Source organism: Sturnira hondurensis, unplaced genomic scaffold, assembly GCF_014824575.4.
Source record: "Sturnira hondurensis isolate 20B ecotype Veracruz unplaced genomic scaffold, ASM1482457v3 Scaffold0018725, whole genome shotgun sequence".
Lineage (NCBI taxonomy): Eukaryota > Metazoa > Chordata > Mammalia > Chiroptera > Phyllostomidae > Sturnira > Sturnira hondurensis.
Window position 1 is genome coordinate 1,067,063 of NW_028091356.1, and position 26,423 is coordinate 1,093,485.

The 26,423-nt window shown below is 39.9% G+C and overlaps 1 protein-coding gene and 1 pseudogene across 2 annotated transcripts in view; one reads left to right on the forward strand and one right to left on the reverse strand.

Annotated features, from left to right (window-relative positions):
- Positions 1-26,423, forward strand: part of RNF220 (ring finger protein 220) — a 222,941-nt gene that overhangs the window by 14,060 nt on the left and 182,458 nt on the right. The window lies entirely within an intron of this gene.
- On the reverse strand, positions 13,338-13,714 carry LOC119003368 (60S ribosomal protein L31-like; annotated as a pseudogene).

Sequence of the window (26,423 nt, forward strand, 5' to 3'; positions counted from 1 at the left end):
AGAGCTGGGCCAGGAGGATTGGAAAGAGCAAGCATTTGAAGAAGGCTTTGCTTGTGCGGTAAACTTCACTGTGTGATTATTTAATGGACCATTAACAGGCAGATTCATTAACAAGATCTTAATTAACAAGTTGCAGGGTTATTCCTCCAACTTCCCAGGGGAACTGTTCTACTCCTGTTTAGTCCCAGAGACTTCCTATCCTTAAACTAACCGTACCAGACACATTTAAATTCAGTCCTTTTATTGCAAGCGAAATGACTGCGGGCAAAGGCAGGAACATAGCACTATTCCTAATAAGAATAGCTAACACTTTCTGAGCACTTTCTATGTGTCAGATGCTATTCTGAGTGCTTTACCAGTAAATCATTTATTTAATCCTTATAAGACAGGTATTGTTATTATCTCCATTTTACAAATGAGTAAACTGAGGCACTGAATGTTTAAGCAATATGCCCACTCCCATGAAAGCAAGAGATGTGCTTCACACCAAGACAATCTGGCTGCAGCGTCAATGGGAGGGAGGAAAACCCCAGGAGAGAGAGGCCTGTGGGGCAGATTCTCGAGGTAATAAGAATAAGAGCAGGCCCCTGGCCTGGAAGCTCAGTTGGTTAGAGCATTGTCCTGATAAGCCAAGGTTGTGGGTTCAATCCTGGGTCAGGGCACATGTAAGAATCAACCAATGAGTGCATAAATAAGTGGAACAACAGATTGATGATTCTGTCTCTCCCCCCACCCTTCCCTTTATTTTTCTCTCTCAAATCAATAAATTAAATTTAAATTTTTTTTTAAAGAATAGGAGTAGCCCTGGCTGTTGTGGCTCAGTGGATTGAGCGCTGGCCTACAAACTAGAGAGTCACTGATTCAATTCTTAGTCAGGGCACATGCCTTGGTTGCGGGCCAGGTCCCCATTGGGGGCGTGTGAGAGGCAACCACACATTGCTGTTTCTTTCCTTCTCTTTCTCCCTCCCTTCCCCTCTCTAAAAATAAATAAATAAAATCTTTTTTTTTAAAAAAAGAATAAGAGTAATACTTGTATCTGGTGATTTTGTGCCGGACACAGTTCCCAGCACTTCGCACATGTATGTCAGGTTTTGCACATATTCCAAGAAATTGCAAGAGCCTTTTGTAGTGTGGCAGCCCTTAGGCACCATCTATTTTGGCCCCCACACAAGCCTGTGTCACCTATACTGTGCGTTCCTTGGGTGGGACTGTGTCTTACTCCTATCTGTTCCCAGTACCTACTGCATTGCCTTTAAAAAAAAGCAACTTTGTCAAACATACCCCTTGATAGTGGGGGTTAGACGCGGTGCGGTGTGGTGCGGTGCCGGTCCGTGAGGCAGTCAGCACTGTGCAGATACAGCAGTTCAAGGAGAGCTGTCTCTGTGAGACAGGCCAGACGCGTCTGGTCCTTCCATGCCTCAATCAGATGGGACTAGTACTAGTACCAATCTCTTAGGGATTAAATGAGTTAATATAAAATGCAGTTGAGGTCTAAGGACGGTGCCTGGCACAAGGTGAGCCTTTAATCAGTGTTAGCAGTAGACGCTATTACTAGGGCTTGGGCACAGATTCGAAGTCTCCTGAACCAGGATCTGACGCCTGCCTCTACCCTTGATTGCATTGCAGGCTCAGTGGGTCTGGCGAGCCCCGATCTCTGATGGGGTTTGTGCGGTGTGCGACAGACCTTCCTATAGCTAACAACAAAAAAACAACTTAGGTTAAGGGGCTGGTGCCTGGAATGTTATCTTTTCTTCTTGGTTTTAGTCAAATGGGGGCTGGAGCGAAAATGTTTAGTGCTCACCTGATAATCCGTGTTTTTAACTACCCCGAAAGAAATGGGGTAGAGATAACCAGAATTCGACCCTGACCTCTTTCTTACCTGGGGAAGAACAGTGAGCCATCAAGACTTTATTTTGGGATAAAGAGTTTGGTTTGTTCTGTTTTTCGCCTCCGCCTTGCCAGCAACTCAGCAAGGCTGTGAACCATTTACTTAGCCAACTTTATTAGGGAGAGGACAAGAAGGGGGCAGGGTGCCTAGAATCGTTGGGACATTTGAGCTGGGAGGGAACTGTTACAGGTTCTTTATTTTGCTTATTTTCTAATTATTTACATGAAGTTTGAGACTGTACTTTCCCTTTATCCTAAAAACAAAAGTTACTTTTTTAAAATCCAGATTCTTGTACATTTTACAAATGCCCTTCTTTTTTATCTCAACTTGAAGACACGCTAGAGCAGCAGGACTCACAGCTCGCTACTGTTGCTCCACTCCAGTGTCCAGCCCCTGCCCCATTTCTTTAGTTAAGATAGATGCTCACAAACCCCCAAACTGGCCTCCCCCTTCCCAACTTAGCATCCTTGTCTTCTTTCTAAGTAGCTTGGCCACAATATCACTTTCCTTAGTAGCATTCTAACTTCTAAGAAGCTTAATAGGCAAGGAGATTGTGGGGTCTTTGACTTTCTCTGAGCCACAGCCCTAAGTGGTTTATTCTATTAAGCTGATTCTTGGTGGTGGATAGAGCTTTGCTGGATAAGGAGTTGGGGTGGGCAGGGGTTGCATTAGGAGGAACAGGATACTTTCACTCCCTCTCCACTCTGCCCCACCCGCTAACCCATTCTGCCCTGTGATTCTGTTTTTAGAGCTCAGGAATGAAGGGAGTGGTATGGAGCAAAAGTAAAGAACTTTTCTCAGACAACTTAAAAAGTTGGCCTTTTTCCCACTAAGCTGCAATTTTCCTCTTCACTTCTACCCTTCCTGCCCGTTTCTTCTTGCTTTTCAATCAGCCACTTATGGATTTTTTTCCTTCTATCCATACTTTGGCCTCCACTCCAATTCTAGCTACAAAAAAAGGTAATGAGTAAAAATTATGAACTATTGATTCAAAGGTAGGAAATCCAGGTGTGGGATATAAAATATGAAATAACTGATTCAGTTCTAACAAAGGAAACTGCAGGTTTCTTCTCAGTTTTTTGCCTCAGATTTACACCATGCTGAATTTATTCCATCTGATATTTTGACTCAGATTAAAGATTTTCAGGTTTCCCTATTAACATTCTTTCTTGGTTCAGGAGGGCCAGCAGATTGGGAGAGCAGGGGAAGAGTGTTTTTTATTGAATTATGTCGAGCTGCAGAGAAACGGTAAGGGAAATTTGTGAGCACGAAAAATTAGGGAGTTGAAGAAGTGAGGGAAAGAAATCAAGAGTACAGCATAGAAAACACGTACAGAACAGCCTTCACGAAAAAGAGAAGAAGACAACCAAGAGGGACTAGAAAACTAAAAAGAGGGAAAGGTGGGGGCAGGAAGATAACAGAAAATTTGAAGCATTTCAAGGAACTATGAATAATTTGATAACATATCCATTGTCCATAAAGGTATGGGGAAATGGGGTCCTATACACATAGTTGGTGGGAGTGTAAAGTAGTGTAGTCTCTTTGGGGAGCAATCTGGCAACATCTAGCCATGAAAATTTTAAATTCAAATATCCTTTGATAGGATTCAACTATAGGAACTTGTCTCACGTATAATTGGTCAAGAGCATAAAGATGTATGTACTTGATAGTACTGTATATGCAATAATTAGAAAAAGCAGAAGCAATGTGTAATGTACATTGATAGAGAGTTGGTAAAATAAGTTATGATACATCTGTGCCCTGGCTTGTGTAGCTCAGCGGATTGAGCTCCGGCCTGTGAACCAAAGGGTCCCTGGTTTGATTCCCAGTCAGGGCACATGCCTGGGTTGCGGGCCAGGTCTTCATTAGGGGGCAGCAGGCATGTGAGAGGCAACTACACATTGATGTTTCTCTCTGTCTCTTTCTCCTTCCCTTCCTCTCTCTCTCTAAAAAAAGTAAATACATAAATTCTTTAAAAAATAAATTATGATGCATCTGTATAATGGAATACTATGCAGTGGTTATTTTTTAAGATTCTATTTATTTATTTTTAGAGAGGAGGAGGAAAAGGAAAGAGAGTGAGAGAAACATCAGTGTGTGGTTGCTTTTCGCATGCCCCCTAATGGGGACCTGGCCTGCAACCCAGGCATGTGCCCTGCCTGGGAATCAAACTAATGACCCTTTGGTTCAAGGGCTAGCGCTCAATCCACTGAGCCACATCAGACAGGGCTACAATGGTTTTTAAAAATTATTTACCATATTAGTAAATAGTTCTGTTTCTTCCAAATGGTCAAGTGGGATTGGATGTATAGTCACAAATGCTGGGAAAATTATTTTTGTGGTGGTTGTTCCTTACAGAATCAATCTTCTTTTCTGAATTAGTTCATTAAAAGGTTAACTGATGGTTATTTCAGTTTATCATCCAAAAAGTACAGACTGGTCCTGGTCTGGGAGCTGTATAGTAAAGGGAGTTTAAAAATGAAAAGAGACTTGAAGGTGGTCAAATGCTTGCCACTTTCTTCAAGTGAGCAAGGTGGGTAGAGAGAGCAGCTGGGCGGGGTAAGTGGAATCGAGTTTAACCAGCTTTGTTTGTGGCCATTTCTATGAGATTTTTCTTTCAAGCTAACACTGTGACCAGGTAGAAGCAGCTCTGTGCCTGGCCCTATTCTAAGTGAGGTCTCTTCCCTCACGTGCATGGTGGGGACTGGTAGCCATTAGCTGAGGTCTTTGCAGGATTGAGGTCTAGGAAACGATATTGGTTCAATATGATGTGTGTTCATTTGTCTTTCTACCTCTGGGGGTAATAAATGGTTAAGACCAAATACAAGGTATTTACCCCTGGCATTAATGTACATGCCAGGCAGGTAAAGGCAGGGCTGGTTTTACCTTCCCACGTAGAAAAGTGACATCTTTGGGCCCTGCTCTCAGTTGGTCCTGTACCCAGTTCAGCAGAGGGATCCTCTCTTGTATGTGGGCACAGCTGACAGCGTCATCCTCCCTTGGCTTCTGGGACGTCACACTCCCATTGTTCTGCTCCAGCTTCGTCCTCAGACCCTTTTTGTTCCCTTCATACGTTTCCCCATCTCATGGCACTGAAAATTCTTTTCATTATGCTAGAGAATGAAGTGTGCATTGGTGAGCGGAGCAGGGAGCTACACTAGTCTGTAGAGGAATTTGAAAACAATGAAGTAAAAGTTGGTCTGCTTTTTAATACCATCATGTGCTGGTAATTTTAAACAAAGTCAGTTATAAAATATTTCTTCCAGAATATATCTCTTGTTGGTCTAAGTTCTAAAAAATTGCTGTGGTTACTTTTGAGTTTTAATAATACATATGTATTAATAAGCTTAAAATTAGCACATTTAGTATTACTTATTCTTTTTTTAAGATTTTATTTATTTTGCCCTGGCTGGTGTAAGCTCAGCGGATTGAGCACAGGCCTGTGAAGCAAAAAGTCGCAGGTTTGATTCCCAGTCAGGGCACATGCCTGGGTTGCAGGCCAGGTCCCCAGTAAGGGACACATTAGAGGCAACCACACATTGATGTTTCTCTCCCACTCTTTCTCCTTTCCTTCTCCTCTCTCTAAAAATAAATAAATAAAATTTAAAAAAATATTTTATTTATTTTTTTAGAGACATGGAAGGGAGGGAGAAAGCAAGGGAGAGAAACATCATGTGAGAGAGAAACATCAGTTGGTTGCCCCCCCCCAACCAACTGAACCCACAACCCAGGCGTGTGCCTTGACCGCGAATCGAACCAGCAACCTTAAACTTTGTGGGACAGTGTCCACCCAACTGAGCTGTACTAGTTAGGACTATATATTTTTTAACAATAGAATTGGGAGAACTTCCAGTTATATTGTGGGTCCTAATAGCTGCAGACTCAGTAAGTGCCAAACAGTTCAGAAGTGGTTGAACTCACTTAGGGCACAGTTTCTGTCTCTAGCTCCTATAATACCACACATGCCTGCCTATGAGCAGTAGATTCAAAACAAACAATGAAAGCACAATGATTGAACAGATAAAGAAACATAAATTGAGTTATTTCAATTCAGCCATTCTTTGTGACCGCTTAGAGTTCTTATTTGTGTTTAAATTTTGAAACAAACTGTGAACTTCAGGTCGTGACATTTTTGTTTGGTATGTGCAAATTTTAGTTCATCTAGGAGTTTACTAAATTAGAATATCTTTTAAAAGAAAACATTCTATTTAAGTTGTTTATTGCTTATATTAAAACTAAAGAATTAAGAAAATAATTATTATGACTGATTATGACATGATTATTTATTTGTCATAAAAATTGATCCACTGGGTCAGATATGACCATGACGCCCCTGAGGGTGATGTTTGAACTGAGTTATGAATGATGAGCAGGTGATAACCACATAAGGGCTGGGAGAAGGGCATCTTGGCACACTTGAGCTGCAGAGAGGGCTGGGGGCCGAGCTGGAGTGAACTTGGGGAATGGGGCCAGACCTCTGTGGATTTTTTAGGTCTCAAAGAGTTTGGATATTATTCTGAGTTTGGATATTATTCTGGGAAGCCACAGAGTCTTTTAAATAGAAATCGGTACCATATTGTGATTTATCATTTAAAAAAATTACTCAGGCTGCTGTGTGGAGAACAGGTTGACGCAGGGTAAGTTAGTAAAAGAAGACTGTAGTGCAGTAAAAAAGCTGCTGCAGTAGTCACAGTGAGCGAGGGGGAAGGATAGTGTCTTAGACTTTTTGAAATATCCACAGTACCTTTCCCATAGTAGGTACTCAATAAATACAAAATAAATAAGTGTAAAAAGCACTAGGTGCCAAAAAAAAACAACCCCAAACAGCAACAACCCCAAACTGCAACAGAGCAGGTGCTGAATAACAGGGTGTTAAGCCAAGAACATTGACTTCGGAGTCCAATGGATTGGGCTTTGGTTGAAGTTCTGACACTTAGTAGCTGTGCTGCTTTGAAGCAGAAAATTTAAACTTTGAGCCCCAGTTTCCTTGTCTGCAAAATGGGAATGAGCTTACTCACTGTTTTGTTTTATTGAACAAATTAAATGAGGTAATGTATTTACAGCACGATGGCTGATCCACAGTAGCCACGCAATAAACAGTGACTGTTGTGGTTCGCAGGACACGAGATGGTGGTCAGCGAAGCTTCCATGTGGTCACAGCCATGGGGAACAGCACTTCAGTGTTCCCTTTGGGTATCAGGAACAGTTTGGACCTTTTCACAGTGGAGATTTTGCCTCCTGAGTCTAAACTTTTGTGGACCTTTGAGTAACTGCATTTTTGAGTCAAAGAGGAGAAAATGTGAGAAGAAATCTTTGAGAAGAGAAAGCTGGGGTTAGAGTGTTCTCTCTCAGCTCAGGTCTTCTCTGAGTTTGGGAGGAGGACTCAGCTCTTGTGCCTTCACTTCCAGTCTGAACAGGCGAGACCTTAAGTGTCTGCTTCCTTCACACACACAGTAGCTACTCCTTGAAGCAAGTTTCTGGTTTTCTCTGCAAAAGCTCCCTGGAGCACAGGGAGCTCTAGTCTTGTACCTAGTTAAATGCCTCGATTAAGGCTGCAATCATTGCTGTTTGGCTCTTAAATCGTTTGACCCTCACCTAGAGTGGCCCAGCCCTCTGGGACTCCAGCAGTGACCATTCTTGAATCCATGAGGGTGGAGCTGAAGACAGTTTTTTTTGCTTGGTGTGGAGATAGCTACTTCTTTGGGATTTAATATACTTTTCTTAATGTTTTCTCACCAAGATATGGGTGTGTGTGAGTGAAGTAGAGAGAATAAAGAGAAAGAGGAAAAAGGCCCAACAGTGCGCAGAAACTATTAGCACAAAGGCCTAACGAGGGACTTGCAGGGGGAGACAAGGAAGTGATTTTGCCCAGTTTAAATCCCACTTGAACCGTGTGGTTTCTGAGTCCTGAACCTTTTGAGGTTCAAGTTGAGTGCACTCTTGACAAAACGTGATTTTCTGGTTCACATCAAAAAGGCTTTTAAAAACTTCGAAGTCTTTTCCTTGGGACATCAAACGGTCCTCAACAAAGCAGGGTGCTGATGAGATGCGTGCAAATGAACAGATTAAATTCTCCTGCGAGGATTAGATTCTCCTTAAGAAGCATGTGAAGTTGGAAACACGGGAGACACGGCCATGCAAAAACATACGCACACACGGGGACCCCAGAGTGCCCTTGTGCCTGTTTACGCGAGTACCTCCTGGGCCTGGAGGCTGACCTTATTTATTATAAGGTTCACACATGAGTACCCAGGGAATTAGAAACTGAAAACAAACTCTTCTGTATTCTCTATCTTGCCTAAGGCAACACTTATGTTCCCCAATAAAAGGTGTAAATTAACTTAGAAAAGATAGATCATTCCTTTGAAAAATCGTCAGTTGTCTTGGTGGCTTAGAGCAGAATTTTGCTTATTGAACCAGCCTCAGTCTTAAGAGAAATAAGGACTTAAGTGTCTGCTGCTTTATGGTAAGCGGACTGGCAGACTGTGATTTGGGTGTAGCAAACCAACCAGTGCAGTAGAATTTCTGTTACCGAGGGGCAGCCGAAGCTGGAGTAGACTGCGTAGACACAGCTGTCTATGAAACAGTTTCTGACCTGAGCGGCTAAAATATTAATGATTTGCTTTAAGGTGGAGCAACTCTGACTGAGGCCACTCTTCTGAAGAAACCATAATTAGCAATTAAAATATGTTTTTTAAAAAAACTGCTCCAACCAGCAGCTTCTAAATAAATAATTGTCACTGCTGATTGAACTTGTTTTATTTCCCTGTGTTTTTTCTTATCTTCCCCCCACCCCGAATAACTTACAACCCTGTAAATGCTCAGTAGCTGTTAATATGATTCTGTCAATACGTTTACCATGGTGACTTGGGCTGTATTTGGCGAGCATTTGAAGAAATCAGTCACTGGTTGGAGGGAGGAAAGACAAGCTGTCGATATCCAGGGAGAAATGCTAATAACCCCGGTGACAAATCGTCTTCTGGATTCTCCAAGGGTTAAGAAAAAGCACCTCTTAGACGTGGGAGCTCAGGGCTAAGTGGTGATGACTTGTTAGGAAGCAGAGACATTAGCTGTCACAGACCTGCAATGTCCTTCTCATTGTCTGCCCCTCTCAAAGCCAGAGATGAGTTTGGGAGAAAACAGGCCTGTATTTGGATTTTGATTCCCCTGCTTTTAACTGTGTGACCTTGAGCAACAGTTAAAGATTAGAGATTGTCACACCTGCCTCATAAGACATTATTCACTGCTGCTCAAACTCTTCTGGAAAAGTACACAACTGATAGGAGAAAACAAACGCCTGCCCCCAGCATTGTGATGATGTGTAGGAAGTATAACATATCTGGGACTCTTGTATTATCTTTAATTTTGTGAATTTTGCATTTTGGGTTTAATTTATCAAAATAATGTGTAAATATGCTTATTATTAAAATTGATGCTCTGATACGATTCATCAATTCAATACAGACTTATTGAATGTCTACTATGCACCAAGCGATGAATAAGATAGGTAGGGTCCACACTCCCAGTGGCTTTACAGCTACACCAACCAGGAAAACCTATTACTGGGTATTTCTCAGGTTCCCTGTGACCCGTTTGAGGAGACACCAAATCCCACACCAGAGAATCCTGGGGAGGACCTTTCATTGGCTATCTGCCCTGATTTTAAGTGGGTAGAATGAAGCATCTATACAGAGAGAACATTAGTATTTTGGCATATACCTTTCCAGATTCCTTTTTTAAAAATATTTTATGTATCTTTAGAGGGGAAGGGAAGGAGAGTAGGAGAGAAATATCAATGTATGGTTGCCTCTTGTGAGTCCCCTGCAGGGAACTGTCCTGCAACCCAGGCATGTGCCCTGACTGGGAATCGAACCATGATCATGTGGTTCGCAGGCCCGCGCTCAATCCACTGAGCTACACCAGCCAGGGCTTCCAGATTCCTTTTTATGTGTAGATGAAGAAGTTGACAAATATTTTTATATAGGTAGTAGGATCATACTGACATGCTAGCTTATGACTTTCTTTTTCACTCATTTATTATAGCTAGAGCTCCATGTCAGTAAATACAGATCTATATCACTCTTAATAGATACGTAGCATTCCACTGCAGGGATTTATCACATTTTATTTAACCAATCCGTCTAATTGTTTCCAGCTTTTCTAGATTATAAACAACATTACAGAGAACATCTTTGTATGTCCGCTTTGGTCAAGTGTCTGATTATTTTCTTAGAATGTATTCCTAAAAGAGAATTGTTGAATAAACAGTATGCATATTTAAATTTTAAGTTTATTGCCATTTTAAGCATATTACCTATTTCTTTATGCTCTTATCAACTAATAGGATTAAAACTTTTTAATCTCTGTTAATTTAATAGGCAAAAATGGTATTTTGTTTATTTAATATGCATTTCTTTAGTACTCGTAAAGTTAAACATTTTTAAATGCTTATTGAGATTAGTTTATCTTATTTTTTTAATTGCCCGTTCATGTCCTTTATCCATGTCCTTTCTCTTGATTTTTTAAAAGATTTTATTTATTAATTTTCAGAGAGAAGGGAAGGGAAGGAGAAAGAGAGGGAGAGAAACATTTATGTGTGAGAGAAACATTGATTAGTTGCCTTTGGTTTGCCCCAAGTCGGGATCTGGCCCACAACCCAGGCATGTGCCTGGACTCGGAATCAAACTGGCAACCTCTTGGTTCATAGGCAGTACTCAAGCCACTGAGCCACACCAGCCAGGGCTCTTGTTGATTTTAAGAGCTCTTGTTATAGGAAGGATATTGATTCTTTGTGATATATACAATAATATATATTGCACATTTTTCCAGCTTATCATTTGTCTTGATAATTTGTCTTTATTTTACATATGTAAATTTTTCATTTTTAATGAGGCAGTTTATTCATTTCATTTCAGATTCTGACTTTTAGCCTGTCCTTAGAAAGGTATGAGGCCAATTCTAATCAATCCCTAAAGCTATTTAAATATGGGGTGGGGCAAAAGGAATTTTAAAGTGGATCATATGGAAAATAATGCAATAATTAATAAGTAATAATACAAGAATAAACCGTGTTTCATGTACTCACAGCTGTGAACCTACTTTTGCCCCACCCTGTATGCTGTAGTTATCTCAAAGACAGCAGTCCTCAACTTGGAAAAAGTCTTAAATCCTGAGCTCCTATATATATCCACTCAAAGGGAAGATAAGAGGCATCCAGACCTGAGAGGAAGTCCATGGGGCCCCATGATACCTGCTGAAGTTTTCAACCTAATGGAAAGCACACATAGACAGTAATTAAAATAAAAATGTGATGAGATGCAATAGGAGAAATGTAGAGGAATCTATGGAAGGTAACAAAGGGGAAACCTAACTGAGTCCAGGGTCCTAGGATATGTATCCTAGAATAGATTTTTCAAGATGAGATTTTAGGACTAAGTAGAAGTTAGCTAGGTTAAGAATGGGGAAATACATTTCATGGAGGGCAATGACAAATGCAAAGACCTACAGTCTAAAACTGCCAGTTATGATAGCCACTAGCCATATGGGGGCTATTTAAATTTAAGTTAATTAAAATTAAATAAGATTAAGATTGTAGTTCCTCAGTCCTACTGGCTACAGTTCAAATGCCAGCTATCCACTGGCTACAATTCAAATGTATGACTTAGTGGCTATTATAGTGAAGCTGAGGTACAGAACTTTTTCATCATTGCAGAAAGTTCTGTTGGACAGCACTGTGGAGAAAGAGCTTGATGTATTCAGGGAACTGAAAAGGGTTCATTCTAGCAGGTACATAATGTGCAAGGGAAGGGAATGGGAAAAGATGAAGAGGCTATAGCAACGAATGGAGGGACTCAGTCAAAGTGGAGCCTGGTACTGGGGCTGATGCTCTAAGCCTATTAGAAGAAGTGAAAGGGAAGCAGGGAAATAAATTTATTTTATTATATACAACCCTACAGGTAGATGCTAACTCCATTTTACAGACAACGTAGCTGAGGTTCTGAGAACTTAAGACACTTGACCAAACACACAGCTAATTAATAACAGCTGGGATTTAAGCCAGACCTGTCTGATGCCCCAAATCTGTACTCTTTCCCTGTATTGCTTCAGTAGACTACAGAAAGCTCTACTGAATAATCTCTTAGATCAGGGTGGAAGAGATTCTGACTTAGACTCCTTCCCAACTTGGTATTTCTTCTGTTGAGGAAGTATTAATCCTGGGTGCGCTTGGGACCCAGCCTAGAAGTATAGGGAGAGCTTAGAGGCAGAATTTTCTCTGGAGCCTTAGAACTCCTATTTCCTGAGTCTCAAAGAGAACTCCCTTTCAGCTGCCCTGGAAACCATATTAGCCAAATTCGAGGAGGAGCGCTGCCCAGGAGCTGACCCTCAGGAACGTGACTGCATTGCCAAGAAGAGCGAGGGCTTGAAGACCCCCACCTGAAACCTGTCAGGGGCACTCATGTTCATCAGACTCTATGACTTGATTCACCCCCTGGCCTAGAACCTATTATTGTGGCCACTTGCAAGATATTATCTTTGGAAAGAAAGAGTGCTGATGACAATTAAAGGCAAAATCCTTGCTTTAGTGCCATCTCCTCTGGTACAGCAGTGGAGGGAAGAGTTAGGACATGCCTGCCTCATCCCTAAGCAGCCACAAAAAAATGAGGCTTTTAATTTGCTGTCACAGCTTCAGGCATTTTCTGAACCAGGGAAAGTGATGCCTGGTAAGATGTTAAAGAGAATATTACAATAAGAATGTGAACTTTAGATTGGCCTGTTTCCTGAGTCCAATATCTAGTATTTTTGAGAGTTAATATGGTACCTTTACAATCTCTTGTTACAATCTCGTGAATGAATTCAGGGGAAGATACAATGTATGGTCACACATATCAGGAATAATGAGGGATGCAAGTCTGAGGATATAAAGAGGTACCTTCAAGGCGATAAATAAGAGGATTAGCCTTGGAGATGAGCAGTAAGTCTAAGAAAAGTGGAAGAAGAGAACATTTTAAGAGGATGGAGAGAAAGATGCTAGTGGCATCTATCTTAAAAGTAGGAAGCAAGATACTTTGCAGAGAGCTGTGGAGGAAAGGATGAGTAGCAGTCAGAAACGTATGGGAAGGTTCGTGATCTCTGTTGAATGTAGTGCAGAGCATAATCGAGGCAGCATTTCATCACTCATTTATTCATTCCACAAATTTATTGAGTACCCGCTATATGCTATGAACCATTAGGTAATCAGAATTCAGTTTAAACAAGACCCAGCCTCTAACTGCAAGCAGCGTACAGTTTGAGGGGGAACATAGGTAGGTAAACAGCCAAATGTATTACATTGAGCTTAGTCTTTTAAGGGGGATATGTACATGGTGTAGTTCACAGGAATAGTGCCCAACCTAGAATTAGATCAGGGAATTTTTTTTCCAGTTTCCTAACTATATTTGAAAATCAATGGTCAGTTCTCATCCACATTAGCTGTCTGCAGAGTTTTGGAAGGTGTGTGAGATACACAGGTAACCGGCATATACAACTTGTTTGGTGAGCCTTCATCCTCATTATGTTTTCTGGAAAACCACACAGAATTGGTGTGGGGCATTCCTTATTCCTTTGGCCCAGGTGGCTTTGTTGTGTCTGGTGACAATGCTCACTCACGTCTGGAGTTCCTGTCTTTTTCATGGCAAATTTCCAGATTTCTTTGAGTGCCTGAGGATCATGCTTTTTGAAGCTCACTCCATGCATGCGCTTGTCCATGTTGATGGTGTAGTCTCTGGTCATTACCTCACTGGTGGCAGAACAACCCTTCTTCCTGCAACCCTTCTTTGTAGGGGCCATTCTGTCAGACCCAGGTGGGAAAGCAGGAACCCTTAAACACTGTCTTTTTAGCCCTGGCACCCCAAATTATAACTCCAGCCACGATCCTGTCCTGTAAGCTCCACACTGGTATGCACGATTGCCCCTGATATCTTTGGTTGGGCGTCTAAGACATTTCAAGTATAATGTCTTTAAAAAAGAGTCTAAAGGAGAGCTCTTGAGTCTCCCTTCCTCTTTAATAACAAACCCAATTTAAACCAGTCTTGCTTCTTCACTAGTTTTCCCCGTCTCAGCTAATGGTGTCACCATTTAGCCAGTTGCTCTGGCCAAAAAGTTAGGAACTGTCCCTGTTTTGTCTCTTACCCTTATACCCAAGTACCCTCATACTCTACTCTCACACCCCATAGAAGCAAGGCATATCAGATTTGTAGTGGTTCAAATCACATTGAACTACTCAACAATTTTAAGACCTAGATTTGAAATCATCAGGATTCAGGCCAAGTATCTCTGCTGCTGAGCTTCAAATGTATATGTCTAGCTGCCTTCTTGACAGTTGCTCTCGAATGTCATGAAGACACTTCCAGTGCAATAAGACCAAAACTGAACTTACTGTCCTCTTCCGCCAAACGTAATTCTCTCCTTGTATGCCTATTTTGACTTATCACACCAACAGTTATTCAAACTAGAAACTGAAGCTCCTTCCATTACCTTACGCCTTATATCTAATCAATTTCCGTGGTCTAACAATTCTACTTATTAAATACCTCCCTCTGTCCCTTCTTCCCTTTCCCTAGTTCTTGCTCTCAGGATATCTTACCAAACTATACCAATAATTTCTTAACATTCTCTCGTCTTTTCTCTCTTTCAACTCATTCCATATCCTGCTGATAAGGATCTCTCTAACAAGCAAACCCGTTCATGTCATTCACCTACCTAATACTCCTCGTTTCTACCACAAAATAGCCAAGACTCTTCAAGCCCCCTTTTTCATCCTCTCTTTTCTCACCATTCTCCTTCTCATAACGTTTGTCTTAACCATACTAAGTTAACTAAGTTAACTGCCATTTCCTTCATTATTCTCTGTTCTCTCGTACTTCTGTGAGTTTTGGACATACTGTTTACTCTGACATTTTCCTGTCAGAATAATTCCAGTCATACTTATGTTTCAATTCACATGTATCTCCTATGTGGCACCTTATCTGATTTCTTTTTGTTTTCAATAAAAATAGCTTTTCACTTATAAATGCATCTAGCAGTACACAGCTGTTAACGCTTTTTTGTTTTCCCCAATTACATTAATTTTTCCTTTTACTTTGTAAAATATGACATAAAAAGTCATACAGAACATATTATACAGTTAAACAAATAATTATATGGTGAACACTCATGAAGTCACACCCAGCTCACGAAACTGGACCTTTCCAGCATCCTAAAGCCCCCGTGGGCCTCTCCTTTGTCACAACCCATTCTTTGCTTATTTGGATAATCACCGTCTTGACTTTTTCTTTATAACTTTATTACCTATGTTACATCCCTAAATAATATAATTTAGTATAGCGTTTTTTGATACTTATGTGAGTAAAATTTTTATACTGCTTGTGTCGTTTCTTCTGTTCATTACTAACTTTGTGGGATTCATCCTTAGTATTGCTTGTAGCTAGAGTTCACTCATTTTTATTGCTGTGCAGTGGTCCATTATATGAATATTCATTCTAGTGGTGATGCATATTTGGGTTTTTCTAATTTGGGGTTCTTTTGGGAAATGCCACCATAAACATTTTTGATGTGTATCCTGCTGTACAGGGCACACATCTCCTTAGGATAGAGGACGAAAGTAGAATTGCCAGGTCTTAGGGTTAGCGTCTCCTCAACTTTACTGGTTAACATCTGTTTTCCAAAAAGCTTTCTGCTGATTTGTTCTACTGCTCCACATTCTTACCAGTACTTGATATTATGAGACCTTTTGGTTTTTGCCAGCTTTGTGGGTGTATAACGATTTCTCAGTGTGTTTCTTATATTTCCCTGGTTACTGATAAAGTAGAGCACCTTTCTGTATATTTATTGGCCATTTAAATTTTCTCTTTTGTGAAGCATCTGTTCAGGCTTTTGTTTATTTTTCTGTTGTGTTGTCTACTCCCTGACTTCTTTAGAGGGGCTTAGTATTTCTCCTTCTATTCAACCGTTGTTCCTTATGAATAAACATCTCCTATAAATATATCCTATATGTTCTAATTGATACCCTTATTTCTAAATTCAGACTCTTTTTATTTCATCCTCTTCACAACTGCCAGAGTTCTGGTCCTAAGACAAACCCTGTTCTTGTATATTCTTATGCCGGAGCCCTTCAGTGCTCCCCACGGCCTCCTGAATAGCGCAGCATGCAAGGCCCTCCGTCGTCTGCCCTGTGCCTAACAAATCTCCGCTCTTGCTAGATCCTCTCTACCCACTCCTCTTAATTTCCTGTAAACTCCACCCCTGCCAAACTGCTAGCAATTCCTTTAAACACATAAAATCATTTTACACCTGCCTTTGCCAGAGTTGCCCTTTTTCTTCCCTCTGCCTTCAGGGAGACTACCTACTGATCTTTTTTAAAGCTCAATTCAAAGGTTACTTCCTGTAGAGAACCTTTCCAACTCACCTCATCCCTCATTAACCTGTCCATCTTTCATCCTTCTACTAAATACACTGTGTATTATTATTTCTAGTAGGGCACCTGTTTATTCTTGCATGTACGTAAGCCCTCCAGAGGTTTGGGAAGTCTCTTGAAGGCAGGGAAACTACTTATTTGTTTATTTAATTTTTATTCTCAGGGCCTAGCATAGTGTCTGGCACAGAGCAGGCAGTGGTAAATAGTAGAATTGTTATTAATATTATTATTATATTTGTGATAGATGCCCATCTGTTTTCTTTATTAGATTGTGAATTCCTTGAGGGCCAGCCTAGCACTTGGGTGGCATTCAGTGACATTTGTCTAAAGAATGAATATCTTCTAAATACGACAATGGCTTCAAAGTGATGTTTAGAGTAGGAATATAAAAACCATGAGTATTAAATTTTCAGAGAAACAATGCTGATTTACATCCATTTCATGAGGATGAAATTTTAGACTCAAACTAATTCAAAGTAAATTTTATAAGAAGAAATGTAAAATTTTATGCTTTGAGTCGAAAATTAAGCTGTAAAAGTTAAAGTGGGAAAAGCCTAACTTGCCAGTTCATATGGAAAAGGAGCTCAAATATGTTATATGATATGTCCTTCATCTAAAAAAATTACACCTTTACAGTGGATTGTAATTTGTCTGTGGGCGTGACGGGAAGATGAACACGTGAGGAACACAGTTCTAGGAGATTAGCCTTTGGTTAGCACCGATGTCTACTGTCTGAAAGCTCGTCCCTGGTACAGTGAAATCTGGTAGATGGCCCAGCTAAGACTCTTTGCTCAGAAAGAATGCCTGTTCCTCGGAGTAACCATTTTTAACTGTTTTCAATACAGCATATTGGATGAAGTTCACATGCATGGCACCCTGTCATAGGTAAACCTACAGTGATGTAATTCCTAGTCCACACGCTCTGCCGCCACCTTTTCCTCCCTCTGTCAAGAAAGCCTCTTGATGGAAGTGAGCAATGGTGACGTTATTATAGTGATAACCTGGATCTGCTCCTCGTTATATTTTCTAAAAAGTCAATCAATTCTCTAGACTTCAAAACTTTAATTATTAATGGTAAGCAATTACTATATTCCTTACAAGTGACATCTTGGTTGAGAACCAAGATGTGTACAGTGGTATATTTTATTTGTAAAAAGAAGAGAAGATTTTGGAGTCACACCAGTTATAATTCATCTGCAGTTTAATCACTGCCATATGATCCTGACCTAGTTGCTTAATATCTCTGACTTTGATCTGAAAAGTGGGCTACTTTATAAGTTCCTGTCAGAACTATAATGAATTATGTAAAACACTCAGCAAAGTGCCTGTCTCCTAAATAAATTTCGAATATGTATGCTTATCTCTCCCCAAGCCCCATCTCACTCCAGCCATATCCCTGTTCTAAGCCACTAATGCCTACGTTCTGGATGACTGCAACAGCCTTCTAACTAGTCTTTTGCTCCCAGTCTTGCTTGCCCTGTTTTGTTCAGACTGAAGGATCTTCTGAAAGGCATACTTGAACCGGATCTGCCCCTGGCATGGAGACAGATATGCAGCTACCGTTCGTGAGTGCCTGTCATATGACGGGTTGCTCTGGCAGCATTTGACGCATTCTCATCTAATCTTCGCAAAAAGCCTGTGGACTAGGTATCATCATTTACCTTTTAAAAACTGGTGGTTGGAGAGATTGAGTGACTGGCCCACAGCCATTCTTCTAGAATCAAGGAACTTGGGTGTGTGCAGGTTGACATAGTTCCAAAGACAATGCTCTATTCCTGCTTCCGACTGTCTCTACAGCAGGTTATCCGCTACTGGTGCAGTTAAGCATCTTAATCCTATTATAGCTGTGTGTGTGCTAATTCTGGGTTTACCATGCAGTCTCTCAGGAATTTGACTCTGCATGTCACTGACTATAGGGAAATGATGGTGGATGCAAATATCTGGTCATGTATTAATAAATGGATACTCTAGTTTTATGCTTAAGTTTTTATGACATAGTGGACATGCATGAGCCTCCCTGGGTTTCCTTAATCCTGAAAGGGTTGGGTTTCAGGATCAGCAAAGCTGAGGGCCAGATTCTGGACTATGATGTATTTACTGAGGGAAATACCACATGGTGTGAGTCTTCTGGCAGCCAGCCTGCTGCTCCAAGCTACAGCTTTCTGATGCCTACAATAACCTTGGTGATATTGATGAAAAATCTCTTATATGGTTCAAAACTTGACTGCTTTTATAGACTTTCGGATAATATCAAAGAGGAAGACTTCATCTACACTGAGTTTCCTGACACTTAGGCTAGCCTTTGTGAATGGCTGCTCATTTCTTAATGTTTTTTTAACTTAATCTTTATTGTATTTTTTCCATTACCATTTAGTCCCCTTATAACCCCCTTTCCCCAGCAATCACCACTCTGTTGTCCATGTCCATGAGTCCTTTTCCCTTTTTTGCTCAATCCCTCTAGGCTCCGCACAGCCGTCATCCTGCCCTCCATCTATGAGTCTGTCCCCGTTTTCCTTGTTAGTTCAGTTTGTTCATTAGATTCCACATATAAGTGAGATCATATGGTACTTGTCTTTCTTGGCTGGCTTATTTCACTCAGCATAATGTTCTCCAGGTGCATCATACTATTGCAGGGGGTGAAGTTTTCTTCTTTTTTATTCCATTGAGTAAATTAAAATTCTGTACTTGTTTTATCCACTTATCTACTGATGGACACTTGGGCTGCTTCCCTTAATGTTTTCTCAAACATTCAATCAACGAATATAGTTTTGAGCTCTATAACAAAGGAGAATGCAAAAAAAATTTAGTATTTTAAAATACTTAAAGTGTAATTGAGAGCATTAGACATGGAAAAAGAAATGACCAACAATTAAAAGTACCAGATCACAGTACTTTCACATAAGCATTCTGTGGATCAGATGGGTTTGAAGCAACTGATATAGTGTGCGACTGGAGCTTATGGAGGAACTCAATAAATATGTGTTGAATGATTATTGAATGTTGACCTCCCAGGTATCACTCTTGCATAGACAGCTTCCGCTCCTTATCTCTAGTTTTGACCTCCCTAAGAAGCTGCAGATTTGTGATGTCCAGCTTCTCACTGGACAGCTCCATCTCAATGAATATACCATCAGCATGTCAATTACAACATACCGAAATTGATTTTGTTAACTTTCCATTTTTGGAGAGGCAATATAACCTCAAGGTTAAGAGCATGGAGTCTGGGATATTGGCTTGAATCGCAGCTCCCATACTTAATGGTTCAATGACCTTGGGGGAAAGTCTCTAACTCTTCTTTCCTTGTATGAGGGAATATAAGATTCTTAGGATTTGATAGGATAATGAACGTGAAGTATTTCACATGTATTGCACATAGTCAGTAATCATTAAATATTATTGTCATAAATTTCCCCAAACTGCCTATTTTCCTTATATGGTAATGATACCATTATCCTTTCCAATCCTCTCCTTTACCCCATCTCATCTAATTAGTTACCAAAAACTGCATGTTCTACCTTTTATTATCTTTCAAATTATGAGTCACTCAAAATACACCTATGCAACATCTGCTGAATGCCAAACACATTGCTGGGCATGGGAGACACAGAGATGGGTACTTCCTCCTCTCTGTGGTGTGGAGACAGGGACATACGTAGTTGCAGCCCCAGATGATCCACATAATGCACAAAGTGTGTTCAAAAGAGCCTGGAATACAGGAACATGTATAAAGGACACATGGACAAAAACTGGGGCAGGGGTGGAAATGGGAGGGAGGGACGTGGGGAGGGCGGGGTTGGGAGTAAGAGTACAATTGTTGTTGTACTTGAAGAACAATTAAAATTAAATTAAATTTTTTAAAAAACACCCTGGAAGAGAGACATCGGTTCCTGCTTTCCAAACCAATGCTCTCACTTAAGCCTGAATTATATCTTACTGTAGTTGTTTCAGTTTTTCTTTTCCTGTTTCTTTTTAAAATTATATCTTATTAATTATGCTATTACAGTTGCCCTGATTTTTCCCCCTTTGCTCTCCCTCCACCCAGCAACCTTCACTCCCTCAGGCAATCGCCCCACTGATGTTCATGTCCATGAGCTATGCATATAAGTTCTTTGGCTACTTCATTTCCTATACTGTACTTTACATCTCCATGGCTATTCTACCTATATGTATTTCTTAATCCCCTTATCTCTTCACCCATTCCTCCACAACCCCATCCCCATCTGGCAACCATCAAAATACCCTCTGTAACCATGATTCTGTTTCTGTTCTTCTTGTTTGCTTACTTTGTTTTTTTAGAATCAGTTGTTCAGAGATTTGTATTTATTGCCATTTTATCGTTCATACTTTTGATCTTTTTCTTAAATAAGTCCCTTTAACATTTCAGATAATAATGGTTTGGTGATGATGAACTCCTTTAGTTTTTCTTGTCTGGGAAGCTCTTTATCTGCCCTTCAATCCTAAATGGTATTTTTCCTGGGTATAGCAGTCTTGGCTGTAGGTCCCTTCTCTTCATGACTTTGAATATTTCTTGCCAATCCCTTCTAGCCTGCAAAGTTTCTTTTGAGAAATCAGCTGAACAGTTATATGGGAATACCCCTGTAGGTAACTAACTGCTTTTCTTTTGCTGCTTTTAAGATTCTCTCTTTATCTTTACCCTTTGGTATTTTAATTATGATGTGTCTTGGAGTGGGCCTCTTTGCATCCATCTTATTTGGGACTCTGTGCTTCCTGGACTTGCATGTCTATTTTCTTCACCAGATCAGGAAAGTTTTCTTTCATTATTTTTTCAGATAGATTTCTAATTTCTTCCTCTTTCTCTTCTCCTTCTGGCACTCCCCTGATGCAAGTGTTGGATTGCTTGAAGTTGTCACAGTGGCTGCTTACACTATCCTTTTTTTTGGATTTTTGGATTTTTCTGGATTCTTTTTTTTCTTGTTGTTCTGATTGGTTGTTTTTTGGTTCCTTATATTCCAAATCATTGATTTGATTCTCAGCTTCATCCACTCTACTATTGTTTCCCTATAAATTGTTCTTTATTTAAATTAATGAATCCTTCACTTCTGACTGGATATTTTTTATGCTGCTGAGGTACTAAGTTCCTTGAGCATCCTTATAACCAGTGTTTTGAACTCTGCTTGTGATAGATTTCTTATCTCCACTTCGTTTAGCCATTTTTCTGGAGCTTTGATCTGTTCTTTTATTTGGGATATGTTTCTGTGTCTCCTTGTTTTGGCAGCCTTCCTGTGTTTATTTCTATGTATTAGGTGGAGCTGCTATGACTCCCTCTCTTGGTAGTGTGGCCTAATGTAGTAGGTGTCCTATAGGGTCCAGTGGCATAGCCTATCGCCCAAGCTGGGTACTACAGTGTGCCCTCCATGTGGGCTGAGCTGTTCCTCAACTTCATCCTTCTCTTGTAGTTGAGCCTTGGTTGCTGTTAGCAGGTCAATGAGAGGGATTTACCCAGGCCAATCAGCTGTAAGAATTGGCTGTGACCATTTACCACCAACCTCCACTCTCCGTGGAGGATCAGCTGTGCAAGGGCAGGAGGGTGGTACTTCAGCGTGGTCTGTAGCTGTCCATTGGGTGCACTGGCCCTGGGGTTTCCTGGGTAGTTCAGGCCAAGGTCAGCCCCCACCTATGTTTTGCCTGGGGCTACCCTGCCTGAGCTATAAAGTAATCTGAAATGACTACTACTTGTGCTGGGCTTGGAGATTCCCAGGCAAAGCCAAGCTGTGAATCTAGGCTGCCTGCTGCTAGCCATGCCTGTAGCTCACTGAGGCCAGCTATTGCTTATTGATAGGATCTAGCAAATTGTAAAGCATGAGCTAAGACCAGCCATTCATGTGGAAAAAGTGGCTTGGGCGGGCCTGTAAGTTGGGTGGGGCAGAATCTGGGGATCTCCAAGGCAGGACAGTGTTAGTCAGGTTGATGGAGCCTCAGATATGGTATTCACCTCTCAGTTCCATGTGGGGAGGGAGAATTTAGAAAAGGGACAATGGCCTGTGCTTGCCTTGATGCCAGATGCTTCAGTTTCTCCCTGTGTACCACTGGTGCCTTTCAAGCTGCCACTTCAGTGCTGGAGCTCAGAGGGAGTGAGTCTGAGTGGGTGAGTCCATTTGTGGATTCTTTAAGAGGAACTGCCTGGGGTTCCAGCAGTTTCTTCCGCTGATTCAATCCCCGCTATTTTTTGCAGCTAGAAATTATGGTGACTTATCTTGCCTAGTACTGCAACCTGGGCTGGGGGGCCTGGTGTGGGGCTGCACTCGGTGCTCCCAAGATATCCCTCCTGAATTTTTATACATCACTTGTAGGTGAGGGACGAGCCCATTCTGCAGCCGCGCTTCTCCTACCAGTTTGGGTGGGTTGGTTTCTTTAATTCCATACTTGTCAGACTTTCACTCAACTCTTTTTCTGACAGTTCTGAGTGATCGTTCTGTATTTTAGTTGCAATTTTGATGTGGCTGTATGAAGAGGTGAGCCATGTCTGCCTATGCCACATCTTGACTAGAAGTCCCTTAGTCATTTTTTATTGATTTTGAAAATGTACAGGTAAAACAGAAGTACATGTTCATTGTAAAAAAATTACAGAATAATTATAAAGTAACAGTCTTTTTTACTTCACTTGTTTAATCCTATTCCTCTCCACAAAGGTAAATACTGTTTATAGTTAGTATATACCCTTCCAAACCTTTTCCTGTTTATACATGCGTACATTTATGTAGATAAAAATATAGTTTTTTACACAAATGGGATTATACCATAAACACACTTCTTGCTTTTTTCACTTAACAATATATCTTTACAATATTAAACAATGTATCTTTAAAATGTTTCCATATCAATACATAATAGAATTACCTTATTCTTTTAACCCCTGAAAGCTATTCTATATTTTGTAACTACCAAATCTATTTAGTTATTTCCCTATGGGAAGCCTTTTAGTTGCTTTCGGTTTTTCACTTTACAAGCAATAGGGAAGTGAACTTTTTGCACATACATTTTTATGGACATAGGCAACGTGGAAGTGCTGGTTTAAAAGATGGGAGAATTTAAATTTTTCTTAGCGTGTGCCCCATTACCCTCCCAAAAGACTGTAGCCATTGACACTCCTACTCAGCAGTGAAGAGAATGATCATTTCCCCACATTTAACCAGTGCTTGGGTGTTACCAGTCTTCGATGTTTGCAAATCTAATGAGTAAAAAAAAAGCTATATTAATCTTTTATAGATTTGTATTTCTGTGGTTTCTAGTGAGTCTGAGCATGCTTTCATACATTTATTGATCATTTGTATTTTGTCTGTGAATTGCCTGTCTATATTATTTGCCTATTTCTCTACTAGATTGTTGTCTTTTTCTATTGATTTGAAGGCTTGTATCATTGCATTATGATATTAATTCTTTCTCTGTTACAAGTATTTTTTTTCAAGTCTATTGCTTGTCTTTATTTACATTGTCCTACATCAAAAGGTTTTCTTATGCAATAAAATCTGTCAGTCTTTTCTATTACGGCCTCAAGGCTTGTTTTTGCTTAGAACAGTATTCCTGTTCCCAGAAGATTATATTTATATCATTGTTTTCCTTTTAATACTTTCACAGTTTTATTGTCAAAATTAGATGTTTAATGAAATTAATTTTATCAATATTATGAATTAGGATTATAACTTTAGTTTTTTCCTAAGAGAATTTCCAGTTGTTGCAACACAACAAATAAAAGTCCGCCTTGTCTTACCAATTGAGGTACCAGGTTGCACGCGGGGCTGCTCCTGAGCTCTGTCCTGCTCCCTTGATTTTTGGGTCCATATCTGTGCCAACACCGTGCTCTTTCAGTTATTGTAGAATTATGGGATAATTCTGTACCATATGGCAGCCCAAACTACACATTCTACTTTTTTATTATCTTTTTTCTTCGTCACATTGTTTTTCTTTCTCATAATTTTTGACTACTTACATACATTTACTCTTTCAGATGAACTTTGGAATAAATTTGCCCAGTCCCTTATAATATCCTATAAGCATTTCTATCAGAATTTCATTAAATTTGTAGTTGTCTCGTCCAAGAACATGGCATATTCCTCATTTATTTCTGTGTTCTCTTCATATCTCTCAATGAAGTTTATAGTTTCTTCATATAAATCTTGGACACATTGGTGAGCTTAGTGACATGTATTTTACGATTTGCTATTATAAATATTTTCCATTACATATTTCTCTCTGGTTACAGTGGGTGTATAGTAGCAAAAGGGGTGACTGTGGTGGTCTTTTATCAAGCCTCTACTAAAATCTAGTATGTTTTGAATTTTTATAGTTAATTTTTAGATGTGCTAAGTTGAAAATGAACTCACTTATCAATAGTGACTGTGTTATGCTTGCCTTTGTAATATTCCTGTTTCTTTTTCTTTTCTTATCGCACTGCTAGGAGCTATAGTGCCATGTTTCACAGTGGTAGTAATAGCAGTGAGAGCAGGTATCTTTGTCTTGTTCCCGACTTTTATGGGAGTAGGGAATACCCTTTATCAAATTAAAGAATTTTTCTCCTATTACTGACTTGCTAAGAGTTTTTACAGTTTTGTCTGTCTATTCACTGGTTTCCTAAAATCAGGAATGGACATTAAAATATATATTACTTTTTAAAGTATCTTTTTGTGTGGTGAAGTTTTTCCCCTTTACTCCATTAATGTAATAGATTATATTATTATTAGATTTCCTAATACAGAGTCATCTCTTCCATTTCTGGATAAATCTTACCTAGTCAAAAATTATTCTTTTAAGAACAATTAAGTTTAAGATACTCACATTGATATTATTAAGTAAGCTGATCATTTTCTTCTTTGTCAGTTTTTCATATTTGAGTAATATTAGTTTAGTACAATGGTTCTCGAACTTTTTGGTCTCAGGGCCAATTTACACTGTTAAAAATTATTGAAGATTTTCAAAGAACTTTTGTTTATGTAAGCTTCCTGTCAATATTAGAAATTTAAATGGAGACCATTTTAAAACACAAACGTGTGCAAGTACACGTTTCATTAGTTGCCAGAGCAGTGACGTTATCACACACCGTTTCAGTGGTCTCTGGGGCGCCATGCGCACTGTGAAGGGTGAGTAGAGGAAAGTCAGAGCATTTAGTATTGTGATCAGAGTGGTTATGACTTCATGGACTCCCAGAAAGAGCCTCGGGGATCTTCAGGGACACCTAGACCGTACTTTAAGAACTTTTGGTCTAGCAAAGTGAGTTGTAAGTGTTCTGGTTTTTTCTCTGTACTAATATAAATAACATAGAAATTATTGATGGCTTAGAGGTAGAACTCATCTGTAAATTATTTGGAACTGATGGTGTGAGGAACGGTACTGTATTTTTCAGACTATAAGACTCACTTTCCACCCCCACAAATTTGGGAGGAATAATGGTTGTTAACGCTGCTGTTGAGTTTTGTTTACATTTACATTGGTGAAATATTATGTTATTTATGTTATCAAATATTTTACCACATTTTTTGCTTTTTTCTATTTTCTTCCTCTGAAACCTAGGTGCATCTTATGGTCCAAAAAATATGGTATATTTTTGCCTGCCATTTCATTTCTCTCTATGGGTATTGGCCTGTTCAGGTTTTATATCTCTTCTTGAGTCAGTCTGTTCATTTATATTCACCTGGAAAATCACACAATTTTATGTAGGTTTTTTAGTTTCTTAAATATAAAGCTGTGCTTACATTATAGTTTTTAGATTTCCTTTATGTCAAAAATTAAATTATATTTTCATTTCCAATATTTTTTCTGGTTTCCTCTCTTATTCTCATTTGGGTGTGCTAAAGGTTTATCTATTTTATTACTATGTTGTTGTGTGTTTTTTAAGATTTTTTATTTATTTATCTTTAGAGAGGAAGGGAAGGACAGAAGGAGAGAAACATCAGTGTATGGTTGCCTCTCGTGAGTCCCCTGCTGGGAACTGGCCTGCAACCCAGGCATGTGCCCTGACTGGGAATCGAACCGTGATCGTGTGGTTCGCAGGCCCACGCTCAGTCCACTGAGCTACACCAGCCAGGGCTATGTTGTTGTGTTTTAAAGAACCATTCTGTGTGCATGACT